The sequence below is a fragment of the Microcebus murinus genome, unplaced genomic scaffold (genome assembly GCF_040939455.1).
Source record: "Microcebus murinus isolate Inina unplaced genomic scaffold, M.murinus_Inina_mat1.0 scaf032_hap2_Mmur4.0, whole genome shotgun sequence".
Lineage (NCBI taxonomy): Eukaryota > Metazoa > Chordata > Mammalia > Primates > Cheirogaleidae > Microcebus > Microcebus murinus.
In genome coordinates, this window is record NW_027438978.1 from 54,477 (window position 1) to 69,927 (window position 15,451).

At 62.6% G+C, this 15,451-nt stretch overlaps 4 pseudogenes; all 4 read left to right on the top strand.

The window, feature by feature from the left end:
* The first annotated feature begins 446 nt into the window (after window positions 1-446).
* On the top strand, window positions 447-565 carry LOC142868482 (uncharacterized; annotated as a pseudogene).
* A 3,828-nt stretch (window positions 566-4,393) lies between these two features.
* Window positions 4,394-4,512, top strand: LOC142868483 (uncharacterized; annotated as a pseudogene).
* A 3,811-nt stretch (window positions 4,513-8,323) lies between these two features.
* Window positions 8,324-8,442, top strand: LOC142868517 (uncharacterized; annotated as a pseudogene).
* A 3,811-nt stretch (window positions 8,443-12,253) lies between these two features.
* LOC142868518 (uncharacterized) lies at window positions 12,254-12,372 on the top strand (annotated as a pseudogene).
* The last annotated feature ends 3,079 nt before the right edge of the window (window positions 12,373-15,451 follow it).

Below are 15,451 nucleotides of genomic sequence, written 5' to 3' on the forward strand. Positions count from 1 at the left end.
GGTTGTGGGGGAGGGCCGCCCCTGGCTGGGGTCAAAGGGCGAGTGGCCCGCCCCTCCCGCCCGTGCGCAGTCAGCGGCCCCGGCACGCTGGGGGTGGGGGGCGGGGAGGTGAAGGAGGCCAGGCAAGGAGAGGAGGGGGGCTTGAAGGTCTCCACCTTGGCGGGTCCAGCCGTGGAGGCGCATCTTGTGTGAGTGTGAGTGTGAGTGAGTGAGTGAGTGTGAGTGTGAGTGTGTGTGTATACAGAGACAGCCCCCAACCCCGGCCCGCCGCTCCCTGCCCGCCCCGCCTGTCACCCCCGTCCCTCGGAGCCCGCGGGACCCGGCCGGCGAACTCAACAGGCCCGACCCGGCGCGGGGCCTGGGGCGGGAGGAGGCGGCGGGGAAGCGCGGAGAGGCTCGGCTTCTTGAGCGGGGCAGGGGCGCCCTCCGCCGTCCACGGCCACGCCGTCCACGGCCACACCACCCCGAACGCGCCCGATCCCGTCTGGTCTCGGAAGCTAAGCAGGGTCGGGCCTGGTTAGAACTTGGATGGGAGACCGCCCGGGAATACCGGGTGCCGTAGGCTTCTTCTTTTTTTTTTTGCCTCTGGTTCTGTCACGTTTCTGGGAGTGCGGGGGCGGCCCGGGGTGGGGGGGACCCCCACCCTCGGCGCCCGCCGCGGTGCCTGGCGCCCCAGCCCGCACCGTGGGGCCTCCTCTTGTCCCGAGCCGTGACACCGCCGCCACGCGGCAGCATGCCTGGCTTCTGGACAGTCAGGTCTCAGACCAAAGGTCTGCTCTGTGGGAGCCGACACGCTGGAGGAAACCTTGAGAGTCTGAGAGGGGAGGGAGTTCCAGAAGAAGGCCAGGATGTCATTTTGAGGGAGTATGTGACCAGAACTCCTCCCGTTGCTTTTGGGGTTCTATGGGCTACACGTAGGAATCTTTGGTGGTGGCACCTGATGTTCGGGGATCCGGAGTCACACCCAGACCTGCTCCACAGGCCTCCTTTTACTTTTCTCTTCGGATTCATTTTTTTTTTTTTTTTTGAGACAGAGTCTCGGTTTGTTGCCCAGGCTAGAGTGAGTGCCGTGGCGTCAGCCTAGCTCACAGCAACTTCAAACTCCTGGGCTCGAGTGATCCTTCTGCCTCAGCCTCCCGGGTAGCTGGGACTGCAGGCATGCGCCACCATGCCCCGCTAATTTTTTATATATATATCAGTTGGCCAATTAATTTCTTTCTATTTATAGTAGAGACGGGGTCTCGCTCTTGCTCAGGCTGGTTTTGAACTCCTGACCTTGAGCAATCCGCCCGCCTCGGCCTCCCAAGAGCTAGGATTACAGGCGTGAGCCACAGCGCCCGGCCGGATTCATTATTTTTAAAAAGTGTCTCTTATCTCTATTATTGCATTTTCTTTTCTCTCTCTTTTCAAGCAGATGATGGGAGTCCAAGTGTTAAGGTGACATGTGTTGCCCGTGCCCCCCTCCCCCCCCCCGTGTTCTTATTCATTTACCTCTCATGTTGTTCCAGCATATTGTGGGGGCACCAATGTTAAGGTCGGGTGCGTTGCCCTCTCCCAGCCTCCCCCCTCGGGTCAGAGCTTCAAGTGCGCCCATCCCCCAGTCGGTGCGTACCCACCCCATTCCTAATGGATGTGTATGCCCATCCCCTCCCCCCACCCGCCCGACACCCACCCGAAGAAGGTGATTCCTCTGTGTCCACTTAGGTGTCCATCGGTTCGTACCCATTTGCTGGTGAGCGCGAGCACGTGGTGCTCGTGTGTCCATTCTTGGGATACTTGGCTTACTGGAACGGGTTCCAGCTCTGGCCAGGAGAACCACGAGAGGTGCCCCCTCACCGCTGCTCCTCATAGCCGAATAGCACTCCGTGGTGTCCACGGGCCACATTTTACTTACCCACTCGTGGGTCGATGGGCACTCGGGTGGCTTCCAGGTCTTTGCGATTGTGACTTGTGCCCTGACACTAACCCTAACCCTTACCCAGCCCGTCTCCTCCACGGCCCCTGCCTGACTGACTCCTTCCCGCCCGGCCTGTCACCTGTCACCGTCCTCTGCCCCTGCCTGACACGCTCCTCCCCGCCCGGGCCGTCACCGTCCTCGGCCCCTGCCTGACGGGGCTCCTCCGTCGCCTGGGCCTTCCAAGGGCTTGGTGTGGACGCTGGTTCCAGGACGCCCTCCCAGGAACCCGGTAGCAGGGCGGCCGCAGCGTCTCGCGCAACCCAACCATCCGCCGGCTGGCCGCCGTCGCTAAGTGGCCTGCGGGGGACGTGCTCCCGCTGTGCCGTGGGGGCCCAGCCTGGTGTCTTCTCTGAGGCCCCGCGGCTGCCGCTCCCCGCAAGGGGATAGCCGCGGAGGTGGGGACCGCCTCCTCATGGGGACGTACACCCAGCTCTCCACGTCGGATTCCGGGGCTCTCTGTCCTGCCAGAAGGCCCAGCTGGCCTGCGGGTCCTTAGAGTGGCAAAAACATCCGAAAACTGAGATTGAGGGTCCGGTGGGTGTCTGCACTTTTGTGCTGGGCTCCCCAGGGAGGCCCGGGGGCTGGCTGGACAACGCGGTCTGCTGGGCTGGGGGGGGGGTTTGGAGGAGCAACTGATGCCCTTTGCACTTTGGGTAGCAAGTGTCTGAGGTGTCTCTGGGCCCTGTGCCATGTGGGGGCGGGGGCGGGGGCGGGGTGGGAGGAGGAGGAGGAGGAGGAGGAGGAGGAGGAGGAGGAGGTGGGAAGGGCCGTGGCCTGCAGTCGTGTTCCCCGGGGTGGCACAGCATGTGGCTTCTTCCACAGGCTGCTTGTCCTGGGCTCCCTGCACCTGGGCCTTTGGAGGACTGGCCCTGTGCTTGCCAACACTTCCTGCAGGGACCCAGAGCTGGGAGGTTGCATCTCTCAGCCCTGGGTCGGGCAGAGCCCCAGCGGGCCAGGCCCACAACCTCTCTCAGCAGGGGTCCCCCAGAAGGCTCCTTTGGGACCAGGATTCTCTTGCGGGTGACTCTTTAAGGTCTGGCCCCTGGATGGAGGGGCACCAGGAGTAGAGGAGCAGGAAGGGGAAGGGGGTGGCCATGCGAGGGGACACTTTCAGGCCAAGTCCCAGCTTCAGTCTGATCCTCCTGGGAACGCCGGGGTGGACATCACACCTCCTGGTTGCCCCGCTCTGAGACCAGGAGCCGGGCTTCGCATTCCCACAGCAGCCAGTCGTGGGCTGAGGACACCTGGGGCGTTGGGAACTCCCTGGCTTCTCCTTGGTTTAACATCTGGAGCTGCTTGTGAATTGTGCCGCCACACACACCCGAGTGCAGGTGTCTTCTGCACAGACTGCGGGCCTCGCTCTTCTGAATGCCGCTAGCTCGCGACCCACCCACGGGTGAACCTGGTCAGGGTACTTTCTCTCAGGGGCAGACTCTGATCCGGGCGGGCTACCGGTGTCTCTGTTTGCTCCTTTCTTTCTTCCACTTCGGGAAAGGCTTCCTTACTGGGTGTGGAAATCTCCTATGCCTTTCCTCGCCTATTCTGTCAGCTCTAAAATTCTCTTTCGGTTGCCACCCTCACAGATGGATTAGGAAACTCTTTGCGGTGCACTCATTAGTGAAATGACCTCAATGACGCTGGAATCCAATATCTAATCGCCGATTTTTGGCGAGTCCACACGCCAGGGTGGTTGGGGTCCAATGCAGCCCCGGCCAGGCCCAGGCCCCTTGGACTGGGCCACAGGAGGACACAGAGGAGGGTCCCGGCCCCCACGGTAGGTAGAGGTGCGGGCAGTTCTCCAAGGGCTTGGGTGTTTTCCAGAGGGAGGAGATGGAGGGGACTGATTTCTTCAGCGCCCCACAAACCACGCCACCCCACCCCACCCATGGGACACATCCCGAGAGAGAGAGACGCCCCATACACTGGCTCCCCTCCCCCGTGCGCTGTGCCCCAGCCCTGGCCCGGGGGAATAGGCGGCCGCCAGGCCACAGGGTGGGGGGCGCAGCTGAAAGGGGTTGTGGGGGAGGGCCGCCCCTGGCTGGGGTCAAAGGGCGAGCGCCCCGCCCCTCCCGCCCGTGCGCAGTCAGCGGCCCCGGCGCGCTGGGGGTGGGGGGCGGGGAGGTGAAGGAGGCCAGGCAAGGAGAGGAGGGGGGCTTGAAGGTCTCCACCTTGGCGGGTCCAGCCGTGGAGGCGCATCTTGTGTGAGTGTGAGTGAGTGAGTGAGTGCGTGTGAGTGTGTGTGTATACAGAGACAGCCCCCAACCCCGGCCCGCCGCTCCCTGCCCGCCCCGCCTGTCACCCCCGTCCCTCGGAGCCCGCGGGACCCGGCCGGCGAACTCAACAGGCCCGACCCGGCGCGGGGCCTGGGGCGGGAGGAGGCGGCGGGGAAGCGCAGAGAGGCTCGGCTTCTTGAGCGGGGCAGGGGCGCCCTCCGCCGTCCACGGCCACACCACCCCGAACGCGCCCGATCCCGTCTGGTCTCGGAAGCTAAGCAGGGTCGGGCCTGGTTAGAACTTGGATGGGAGACCGCCCGGGAATACCGGGTGCCGTAGGCTTCTTCTTTTTTTTTTTGCCTCTGGTTCTGTCGCGTTTCTGGGAGTGCGGGGGCGGCCCGGGGTGGGGGGACCCCCACCCTCGGCGCCCGCCGCGGTGCCTGGCGCCCCAGCCCGCACCGTGGGGCCTCCTCTTGTCCCGAGCCGTGACACCGCCGCCACGCGGCAGCATGCCTGGCTTCTGGACAGTCAGGTCTCAGACCAAAGGTCTGCTCTGTGGGAGCCGACACGCTGGAGGAAACCTTGAGAGTCTGAGAGGGGAGGGAGTTCCAGAAGAAGGCCAGGATGTCATTTTGAGGGAGTATGTGACCAGAACTCCTCCCGTTGCTTTTGGGGTTCTATGGGCTACACGTAGGAATCTTTGGTGGTGGCACCTGATGTTCGGGGATCCGGAGTCACACCCAGACCTGCTCCACAGGCCTCCTTTTACTTTTCTCTTCGGATTCATTTTTTTTTTTTTTTTTGAGACAGAGTCTCGGTTTGTTGCCCAGGCTAGAGTGAGTGCCGTGGCGTCAGCCTAGCTCACAGCAACTTCAAACTCCTGGGCTCGAGTGATCCTTCTGCCTCAGCCTCCCGGGTAGCTGGGACTGCAGGCATGCGCCACCATGCCCCGCTAATTTTTTATATATATATCAGTTGGCCAATTAATTTCTTTCTATTTATAGTAGAGACGGGGTCTCGCTCTTGCTCAGGCTGGTTTTGAACTCCTGACCTTGAGCAATCCGCCCGCCTCGGCCTCCCAAGAGCTAGGATTACAGGCGTGAGCCACAGCGCCCGGCCGGATTCATTATTTTTAAAAAGTGTCTCTTATCTCTATTATTGCATTTTCTTTTCTCTCTCTTTTCAAGCAGATGATGGGAGTCCAAGTGTTAAGGTGACATGTGTTGCCCGTGCCCCCCTCCCCCCCCCCGTGTTCTTATTCATTTACCTCTCATGTTGTTCCAGCATATTGTGGGGGCACCAATGTTAAGGTCGGGTGCGTTGCCCTCTCCCAGCCTCCCCCCTCGGGTCAGAGCTTCAAGTGCGCCCATCCCCCAGTCGGTGCGTACCCACCCCATTCCTAATGGATGTGTATGCCCATCCCCTCCCCCCACCCGCCCGACACCCACCCGAAGAAGGTGATTCCTCTGTGTCCACTTAGGTGTCCATCGGTTCGTACCCATTTGCTGGTGAGCGCGAGCACGTGGTGCTCGTGTGTCCATTCTTGGGATACTTGGCTTACTGGAACGGGTTCCAGCTCTGGCCAGGAGAACCACGAGAGGTGCCCCCTCACCGCTGCTCCTCATAGCCGAATAGCACTCCGTGGTGTCCACGGGCCACATTTTACTTACCCACTCGTGGGTCGATGGGCACTCGGGTGGCTTCCAGGTCTTTGCGATTGTGACTTGTGCCCTGACACTAACCCTAACCCTTACCCAGCCCGTCTCCTCCACGGCCCCTGCCTGACTGACTCCTTCCCGCCCGGCCTGTCACCTGTCACCGTCCTCTGCCCCTGCCTGACACGCTCCTCCCCGCCCGGGCCGTCACCGTCCTCGGCCCCTGCCTGACGGGGCTCCTCCGTCGCCTGGGCCTTCCAAGGGCTTGGTGTGGACGCTGGTTCCAGGACGCCCTCCCAGGAACCCGGTAGCAGGGCGGCCGCAGCGTCTCGCGCAACCCAACCGTCCGCCGGCTGGCCGCCGTCGCTAAGTGGCCTGCGGGGGACGTGCTCCCGCTGTGCCGTGGGGGCCCAGCCTGGTGTCTTCTCTGAGGCCCCGCGGCTGCCGCTCCCCGCAAGGGGATAGCCGCGGAGGTGGGGACCGCCTCCTCATGGGGACGTACACCCAGCTCTCCACGTCGGATTCCGGGGCTCTCTGTCCTGCCAGAAGGCCCAGCTGGCCTGCGGGTCCTTAGAGTGGCAAAAACATCCGAAAACTGAGATTGAGGGTCCGGTGGGTGTCTGCACTTTTGTGCTGGGCTCCCCAGGGAGGCCCGGGGGCTGGCTGGACAACGCGGTCTGCTGGGCTGGGGGGGGGTTTGGAGGAGCAACTGATGCCCTTTGCACTTTGGGTAGCAAGTGTCTGAGGTGTCTCTGGGCCCTGTGCCATGTGGGGGCGGGGGCGGGGGCGGGGTGGGAGGAGGAGGAGGAGGAGGAGGAGGTGGGAAGGGCCGTGGCCTGCAGTCGTGTTCCCCGGGGTGGCACAGCATGTGGCTTCTTCCACAGGCTGCTTGGCCTGGGCTCCCTGCACCTGGGCCTTTGGAGGACTGGCCCTGTGCTTGCCAACACTTCCTGCAGGGACCCAGAGCTGGGAGGTTGCATCTCTCAGCCCTGGGTCGGGCAGAGCCCCAGCGGGCCAGGCCCACAACCTCTCTCAGCAGGGGTCCCCCAGAAGGCTCCTTTGGGACCAGGATTCTCTTGCGGGTGACTCTTTAAGGTCTGGCCCCTGGATGGAGGGGCACCAGGAGTAGAGGAGCAGGAAGGGGAAGGGGGTGGCCATGCGAGGGGACACTTTCAGGCCAAGTCCCAGCTTCAGTCTGATCCTCCTGGGAACGCCGGGGTGGACATCACACCTCCTGGTTGCCCCGCTCTGAGACCAGGAGCCGGGCTTCGCATTCCCACAGCAGCCAGTCGTGGGCTGAGGACACCTGGGGCGTTGGGAACTCCCTGGCTTCTCCTTGGTTTAACATCTGGAGCTGCTTGTGAATTGTGCCGCCACACACACCCGAGTGCAGGTGTCTTCTGCACAGACTGCGGGCCTCGCTCTTCTGAATGCCGCTAGCTCGCGACCCACCCACGGGTGAACCTGGTCAGGGTACTTTCTCTCAGGGGCAGACTCTGATCCGGGCGGGCTACCGGTGTCTCTGTTTGCTCCTTTCTTTCTTCCACTTCGGGAAAGGCTTCCTTACTGGGTGTGGAAATCTCCTATGCCTTTCCTCGCCTATTCTGTCAGCTCTAAAATTCTCTTTCGGTTGCCACCCTCACAGATGGATTAGGAAACTCTTTGCGGTGCACTCATTAGTGAAATGACCTCAATGACGCTGGAATCCAATATCTAATCGCCGATTTTTGGCGAGTCCACACGCCAGGGTGGTTGGGGTCCAATGCAGCCCCGGCCAGGCCCAGGCCCCTTGGACTGGGCCACAGGAGGACACAGAGGAGGGTCCCGGCCCCCACGGTAGGTAGAGGTGCGGGCAGTTCTCCAAGGGCTTGGGTGTTTTCCAGAGGGAGGAGATGGAGGGGACTGATTTCTTCAGCGCCCCACAAACCACGCCACCCCACCCCACCCATGGGACACATCCCGAGAGAGAGAGACGCCCCATACACTGGCTCCCCTCCCCCGTGCGCTGTGCCCCAGCCCTGGCCCGGGGGAATAGGCGGCCGCCAGGCCACAGGGTGGGGGGCGCAGCTGAAAGGGGTTGTGGGGGAGGGCCGCCCCTGGCTGGGGTCAAAGGGCGAGCGCCCCGCCCCTCCCGCCCGTGCGCAGTCAGCGGCCCCGGCGCGCTGGGGGTGGGGGGCGGGGAGGTGAAGGAGGCCAGGCAAGGAGAGGAGGGGGGCTTGAAGGTCTCCACCTTGGCGGGTCCAGCCGTGGAGGCGCATCTTGTGTGAGTGTGAGTGAGTGAGTGAGTGCGTGTGAGTGTGTGTGTATACAGAGACAGCCCCCAACCCCGGCCCGCCGCTCCCTGCCCGCCCCGCCTGTCACCTTCGTCCCTCGGAGCCCGCGGGACCCGGCCGGCGAACTCAACAGGCCCGACCCGGCGCGGGGCCTGGGGCGGGAGGAGGCGGCGGGGAAGCGCAGAGAGGCTCGGCTTCTTGAGCGGGGCAGGGGCGCCCTCCGCCGTCCACGGCCACACCACCCCGAACGCGCCCGATCCCGTCTGGTCTCGGAAGCTAAGCAGGCTCGGGCCTGGTTAGAACTTGGATGGGAGACCGCCCGGGAATACCGGGTGCCGTAGGCTTCTTCTTTTTTTTTTTGCCTCTGGTTCTGTCGCGTTTCTGGGAGTGCGGGGGCGGCCCGGGGTGGGGGGGACCCCCACCCTCGGCGCCCGCCGCGGTGCCTGGCGCCCCAGCCCGCACCGTGGGGCCTCCTCTTGTCCCGAGCCGTGACACCGCCGCCACGCGGCAGCATGCCTGGCTTCTGGACAGTCAGGTCTCAGACCAAAGGTCTGCTCTGTGGGAGCCGACACGCTGGAGGAAACCTTGAGAGTCTGAGAGGGGAGGGAGTTCCAGAAGAAGGCCAGGATGTCATTTTGAGGGAGTATGTGACCAGAACTCCTCCCGTTGCTTTTGGGGTTCTATGGGCTACACGTAGGAATCTTTGGTGGTGGCACCTGATGTTCGGGGATCCGGAGTCACACCCAGACCTGCTCCACAGGCCTCCTTTTACTTTTCTCTTCGGATTCATTTTTTTTTTTTTTTTTGAGACAGAGTCTCGGTTTGTTGCCCAGGCTAGAGTGAGTGCCGTGGCGTCAGCCTAGCTCACAGCAACTTCAAACTCCTGGGCTCGAGTGATCCTTCTGCCTCAGCCTCCCGGGTAGCTGGGACTGCAGGCATGCGCCACCATGCCCCGCTAATTTTTTATATATATATCAGTTGGCCAATTAATTTCTTTCTATTTATAGTAGAGACGGGGTCTCGCTCTTGCTCAGGCTGGTTTTGAACTCCTGACCTTGAGCAATCCGCCCGCCTCGGCCTCCCAAGAGCTAGGATTACAGGCGTGAGCCACAGCGCCCGGCCGGATTCATTATTTTTAAAAAGTGTCTCTTATCTCTATTATTGCATTTTCTTTTCTCTCTCTTTTCAAGCAGATGATGGGAGTCCAAGTGTTAAGGTGACATGTGTTGCCCGTGCCCCCCTCCCCCCCCCGTGTTCTTATTCATTTACCTCTCATGTTGTTCCAGCATATTGTGGGGGCACCAATGTTAAGGTCGGGTGCGTTGCCCTCTCCCAGCCTCCCCCCTCGGGTCAGAGCTTCAAGTGCGCCCATCCCCCAGTCGGTGCGTACCCACCCCATTCCTAATGGATGTGTATGCCCATCCCCTCCCCCCACCCGCCCGACACCCACCCGAAGAAGGTGATTCCTCTGTGTCCACTTAGGTGTCCATCGGTTCGTACCCATTTGCTGGTGAGCGCGAGCACGTGGTGCTCGTGTGTCCATTCTTGGGATACTTGGCTTACTGGAACGGGTTCCAGCTCTGGCCAGGAGAACCACGAGAGGTGCCCCCTCACCGCTGCTCCTCATAGCCGAATAGCACTCCGTGGTGTCCACGGGCCACATTTTACTTACCCACTCGTGGGTCGATGGGCACTCGGGTGGCTTCCAGGTCTTTGCGATTGTGACTTGTGCCCTGACACTAACCCTAACCCTTACCCAGCCCGTCTCCTCCACGGCCCCTGCCTGACTGACTCCTTCCCGCCCGGCCTGTCACCTGTCACCGTCCTCTGCCCCTGCCTGACACGCTCCTCCCCGCCCGGGCCGTCACCGTCCTCGGCCCCTGCCTGACGGGGCTCCTCCGTCGCCTGGGCCTTCCAAGGGCTTGGTGTGGACGCTGGTTCCAGGACGCCCTCCCAGGAACCCGGTAGCAGGGCGGCCGCAGCGTCTCGCGCAACCCAACCATCCGCCGGCTGGCCGCCGTCGCTAAGTGGCCTGCGGGGGACGTGCTCCCGCTGTGCCGTGGGGGCCCAGCCTGGTGTCTTCTCTGAGGCCCCGCGGCTGCCGCTCCCCGCAAGGGGATAGCCGCGGAGGTGGGGACCGCCTCCTCATGGGGACGTACACCCAGCTCTCCACGTCGGATTCCGGGGCTCTCTGTCCTGCCAGAAGGCCCAGCTGGCCTGCGGGTCCTTAGAGTGGCAAAAACATCCGAAAACTGAGATTGAGGGTCCGGTGGGTGTCTGCACTTTTGTGCTGGGCTCCCCAGGGAGGCCCGGGGGCTGGCTGGACAACGCGGTCTGCTGGGCTGGGGGGGGGTTTGGAGGAGCAACTGATGCCCTTTGCACTTTGGGTAGCAAGTGTCTGAGGTGTCTCTGGGCCCTGTGCCATGTGGGGGCGGGGGCGGGGGCGGGGTGGGAGGAGGAGGAGGAGGAGGAGGAGGTGGGAAGGGCCGTGGCCTGCAGTCGTGTTCCCCGGGGTGGCACAGCATGTGGCTTCTTCCACAGGCTGCTTGGCCTGGGCTCCCTGCACCTGGGCCTTTGGAGGACTGGCCCTGTGCTTGCCAACACTTCCTGCAGGGACCCAGAGCTGGGAGGTTGCATCTCTCAGCCCTGGGTCGGGCAGAGCCCCAGCGGGCCAGGCCCACAACCTCTCTCAGCAGGGGTCCCCCAGAAGGCTCCTTTGGGACCAGGATTCTCTTGCGGGTGACTCTTTAAGGTCTGGCCCCTGGATGGAGGGGCACCAGGAGTAGAGGAGCAGGAAGGGGAAGGGGGTGGCCATGCGAGGGGACACTTTCAGGCCAAGTCCCAGCTTCAGTCTGATCCTCCTGGGAACGCCGGGGTGGACATCACACCTCCTGGTTGCCCCGCTCTGAGACCAGGAGCCGGGCTTCGCATTCCCACAGCAGCCAGTCGTGGGCTGAGGACACCTGGGGCGTTGGGAACTCCCTGGCTTCTCCTTGGTTTAACATCTGGAGCTGCTTGTGAATTGTGCCGCCACACACACCCGAGTGCAGGTGTCTTCTGCACAGACTGCGGGCCTCGCTCTTCTGAATGCCGCTAGCTCGCGACCCACCCACGGGTGAACCTGGTCAGGGTACTTTCTCTCAGGGGCAGACTCTGATCCGGGCGGGCTACCGGTGTCTCTGTTTGCTCCTTTCTTTCTTCCACTTCGGGAAAGGCTTCCTTACTGGGTGTGGAAATCTCCTATGCCTTTCCTCGCCTATTCTGTCAGCTCTAAAATTCTCTTTCGGTTGCCACCCTCACAGATGGATTAGGAAACTCTTTGCGGTGCACTCATTAGTGAAATGACCTCAATGACGCTGGAATCCAATATCTAATCGCCGATTTTTGGCGAGTCCACACGCCAGGGTGGTTGGGGTCCAATGCAGCCCCGGCCAGGCCCAGGCCCCTTGGACTGGGCCACAGGAGGACACAGAGGAGGGTCCCGGCCCCCACGGTAGGTAGAGGTGCGGGCAGTTCTCCAAGGGCTTGGGTGTTTTCCAGAGGGAGGAGATGGAGGGGACTGATTTCTTCAGCGCCCCACAAACCACGCCACCCCACCCCACCCATGGGACACATCCCGAGAGAGAGAGACGCCCCATACACTGGCTCCCCTCCCCCGTGCGCTGTGCCCCAGCCCTGGCCCGGGGGAATAGGCGGCCGCCAGGCCACAGGGTGGGGGGCGCAGCTGAAAGGGGTTGTGGGGGAGGGCCGCCCCTGGCTGGGGTCAAAGGGCGAGCGCCCCGCCCCTCCCGCCCGTGCGCAGTCAGCGGCCCCGGCGCGCTGGGGGTGGGGGGCGGGGAGGTGAAGGAGGCCAGGCAAGGAGAGGAGGGGGGCTTGAAGGTCTCCACCTTGGCGGGTCCAGCCGTGGAGGCGCATCTTGTGTGAGTGTGAGTGAGTGAGTGAGTGCGTGTGAGTGTGTGTGTATACAGAGACAGCCCCCAACCCCGGCCCGCCGCTCCCTGCCCGCCCCGCCTGTCACCTTCGTCCCTCGGAGCCCGCGGGACCCGGCCGGCGAACTCAACAGGCCCGACCCGGCGCGGGGCCTGGGGCGGGAGGAGGCGGCGGGGAAGCGCAGAGAGGCTCGGCTTCTTGAGCGGGGCAGGGGCGCCCTCCGCCGTCCACGGCCACACCACCCCGAACGCGCCCGATCCCGTCTGGTCTCGGAAGCTAAGCAGGCTCGGGCCTGGTTAGAACTTGGATGGGAGACCGCCCGGGAATACCGGGTGCCGTAGGCTTCTTCTTTTTTTTTTTGCCTCTGGTTCTGTCGCGTTTCTGGGAGTGCGGGGGCGGCCCGGGGTGGGGGGGACCCCCACCCTCGGCGCCCGCCGCGGTGCCTGGCGCCCCAGCCCGCACCGTGGGGCCTCCTCTTGTCCCGAGCCGTGACACCGCCGCCACGCGGCAGCATGCCTGGCTTCTGGACAGTCAGGTCTCAGACCAAAGGTCTGCTCTGTGGGAGCCGACACGCTGGAGGAAACCTTGAGAGTCTGAGAGGGGAGGGAGTTCCAGAAGAAGGCCAGGATGTCATTTTGAGGGAGTATGTGACCAGAACTCCTCCCGTTGCTTTTGGGGTTCTATGGGCTACACGTAGGAATCTTTGGTGGTGGCACCTGATGTTCGGGGATCCGGAGTCACACCCAGACCTGCTCCACAGGCCTCCTTTTACTTTTCTCTTCGGATTCATTTTTTTTTTTTTTTTTGAGACAGAGTCTCGGTTTGTTGCCCAGGCTAGAGTGAGTGCCGTGGCGTCAGCCTAGCTCACAGCAACTTCAAACTCCTGGGCTCGAGTGATCCTTCTGCCTCAGCCTCCCGGGTAGCTGGGACTGCAGGCATGCGCCACCATGCCCCGCTAATTTTTTATATATATATCAGTTGGCCAATTAATTTCTTTCTATTTATAGTAGAGACGGGGTCTCGCTCTTGCTCAGGCTGGTTTTGAACTCCTGACCTTGAGCAATCCGCCCGCCTCGGCCTCCCAAGAGCTAGGATTACAGGCGTGAGCCACAGCGCCCGGCCGGATTCATTATTTTTAAAAAGTGTCTCTTATCTCTATTATTGCATTTTCTTTTCTCTCTCTTTTCAAGCAGATGATGGGAGTCCAAGTGTTAAGGTGACATGTGTTGCCCGTGCCCCCCTCCCCCCCCCCCGTGTTCTTATTCATTTACCTCTCATGTTGTTCCAGCATATTGTGGGGGCACCAATGTTAAGGTCGGGTGCGTTGCCCTCTCCCAGCCTCCCCCCTCGGGTCAGAGCTTCAAGTGCGCCCATCCCCCAGTCGGTGCGTACCCACCCCATTCCTAATGGATGTGTATGCCCATCCCCTCCCCCCACCCGCCCGACACCCACCCGAAGAAGGTGATTCCTCTGTGTCCACTTAGGTGTCCATCGGTTCGTACCCATTTGCTGGTGAGCGCGAGCACGTGGTGCTCGTGTGTCCATTCTTGGGATACTTGGCTTACTGGAACGGGTTCCAGCTCTGGCCAGGAGAACCACGAGAGGTGCCCCCTCACCGCTGCTCCTCATAGCCGAATAGCACTCCGTGGTGTCCACGGGCCACATTTTACTTACCCACTCGTGGGTCGATGGGCACTCGGGTGGCTTCCAGGTCTTTGCGATTGTGACTTGTGCCCTGACACTAACCCTAACCCTTACCCAGCCCGTCTCCTCCACGGCCCCTGCCTGACTGACTCCTTCCCGCCCGGCCTGTCACCTGTCACCGTCCTCTGCCCCTGCCTGACACGCTCCTCCCCGCCCGGGCCGTCACCGTCCTCGGCCCCTGCCTGACGGGGCTCCTCCGTCGCCTGGGCCTTCCAAGGGCTTGGTGTGGACGCTGGTTCCAGGACGCCCTCCCAGGAACCCGGTAGCAGGGCGGCCGCAGCGTCTCGCGCAACCCAACCGTCCGCCGGCTGGCCGCCGTCGCTAAGTGGCCTGCGGGGGACGTGCTCCCGCTGTGCCGTGGGGGCCCAGCCTGGTGTCTTCTCTGAGGCCCCGCGGCTGCCGCTCCCCGCAAGGGGATAGCCGCGGAGGTGGGGACCGCCTCCTCATGGGGACGTACACCCAGCTCTCCACGTCGGATTCCGGGGCTCTCTGTCCTGCCAGAAGGCCCAGCTGGCCTGCGGGTCCTTAGAGTGGCAAAAACATCCGAAAACTGAGATTGAGGGTCCGGTGGGTGTCTGCACTTTTGTGCTGGGCTCCCCAGGGAGGCCCGGGGGCTGGCTGGACAACGCGGTCTGCTGGGCTGGGGGGGGGGTTTGGAGGAGCAACTGATGCCCTTTGCACTTTGGGTAGCAAGTGTCTGAGGTGTCTCTGGGCCCTGTGCCATGTGGGGGCGGGGGCGGGGGCGGGGTGGGAGGAGGAGGAGGAGGAGGAGGAGGAGGAGGAGGAGGTGGGAAGGGCCGTGGCCTGCAGTCGTGTTCCCCGGGGTGGCACAGCATGTGGCTTCTTCCACAGGCTGCTTGTCCTGGGCTCCCTGCACCTGGGCCTTTGGAGGACTGGCCCTGTGCTTGCCAACACTTCCTGCAGGGACCCAGAGCTGGGAGGTTGCATCTCTCAGCCCTGGGTCGGGCAGAGCCCCAGCGGGCCAGGCCCACAACCTCTCTCAGCAGGGGTCCCCCAGAAGGCTCCTTTGGGACCAGGATTCTCTTGCGGGTGACTCTTTAAGGTCTGGCCCCTGGATGGAGGGGCACCAGGAGTAGAGGAGCAGGAAGGGGAAGGGGGTGGCCATGCGAGGGGACACTTTCAGGCCAAGTCCCAGCTTCAGTCTGATCCTCCTGGGAACGCCGGGGTGGACATCACACCTCCTGGTTGCCCCGCTCTGAGACCAGGAGCCGGGCTTCGCATTCCCACAGCAGCCAGTCGTGGGCTGAGGACACCTGGGGCGTTGGGAACTCCCTGGCTTCTCCTTGGTTTAACATCTGGAGCTGCTTGTGAATTGTGCCGCCACACACACCCGAGTGCAGGTGTCTTCTGCACAGACTGCGGGCCTCGCTCTTCTGAATGCCGCTAGCTCGCGACCCACCCACGGGTGAACCTGGTCAGGGTACTTTCTCTCAGGGGCAGACTCTGATCCGGGCGGGCTACCGGTGTCTCTGTTTGCTCCTTTCTTTCTTCCACTTCGGGAAAGGCTTCCTTACTGGGTGTGGAAATCTCCTATGCCTTTCCTCGCCTATTCTGTCAGCTCTAAAATTCTCTTTCGGTTGCCACCCTCACAGATGGATTAGGAAACTCTTTGCGGTGCACTCATTAGTGAAATGACCTCAATGACGCTGGAATCCAATATCTAATCGCCGATTTTTGGCGAGTCCACACGCCAGGGTG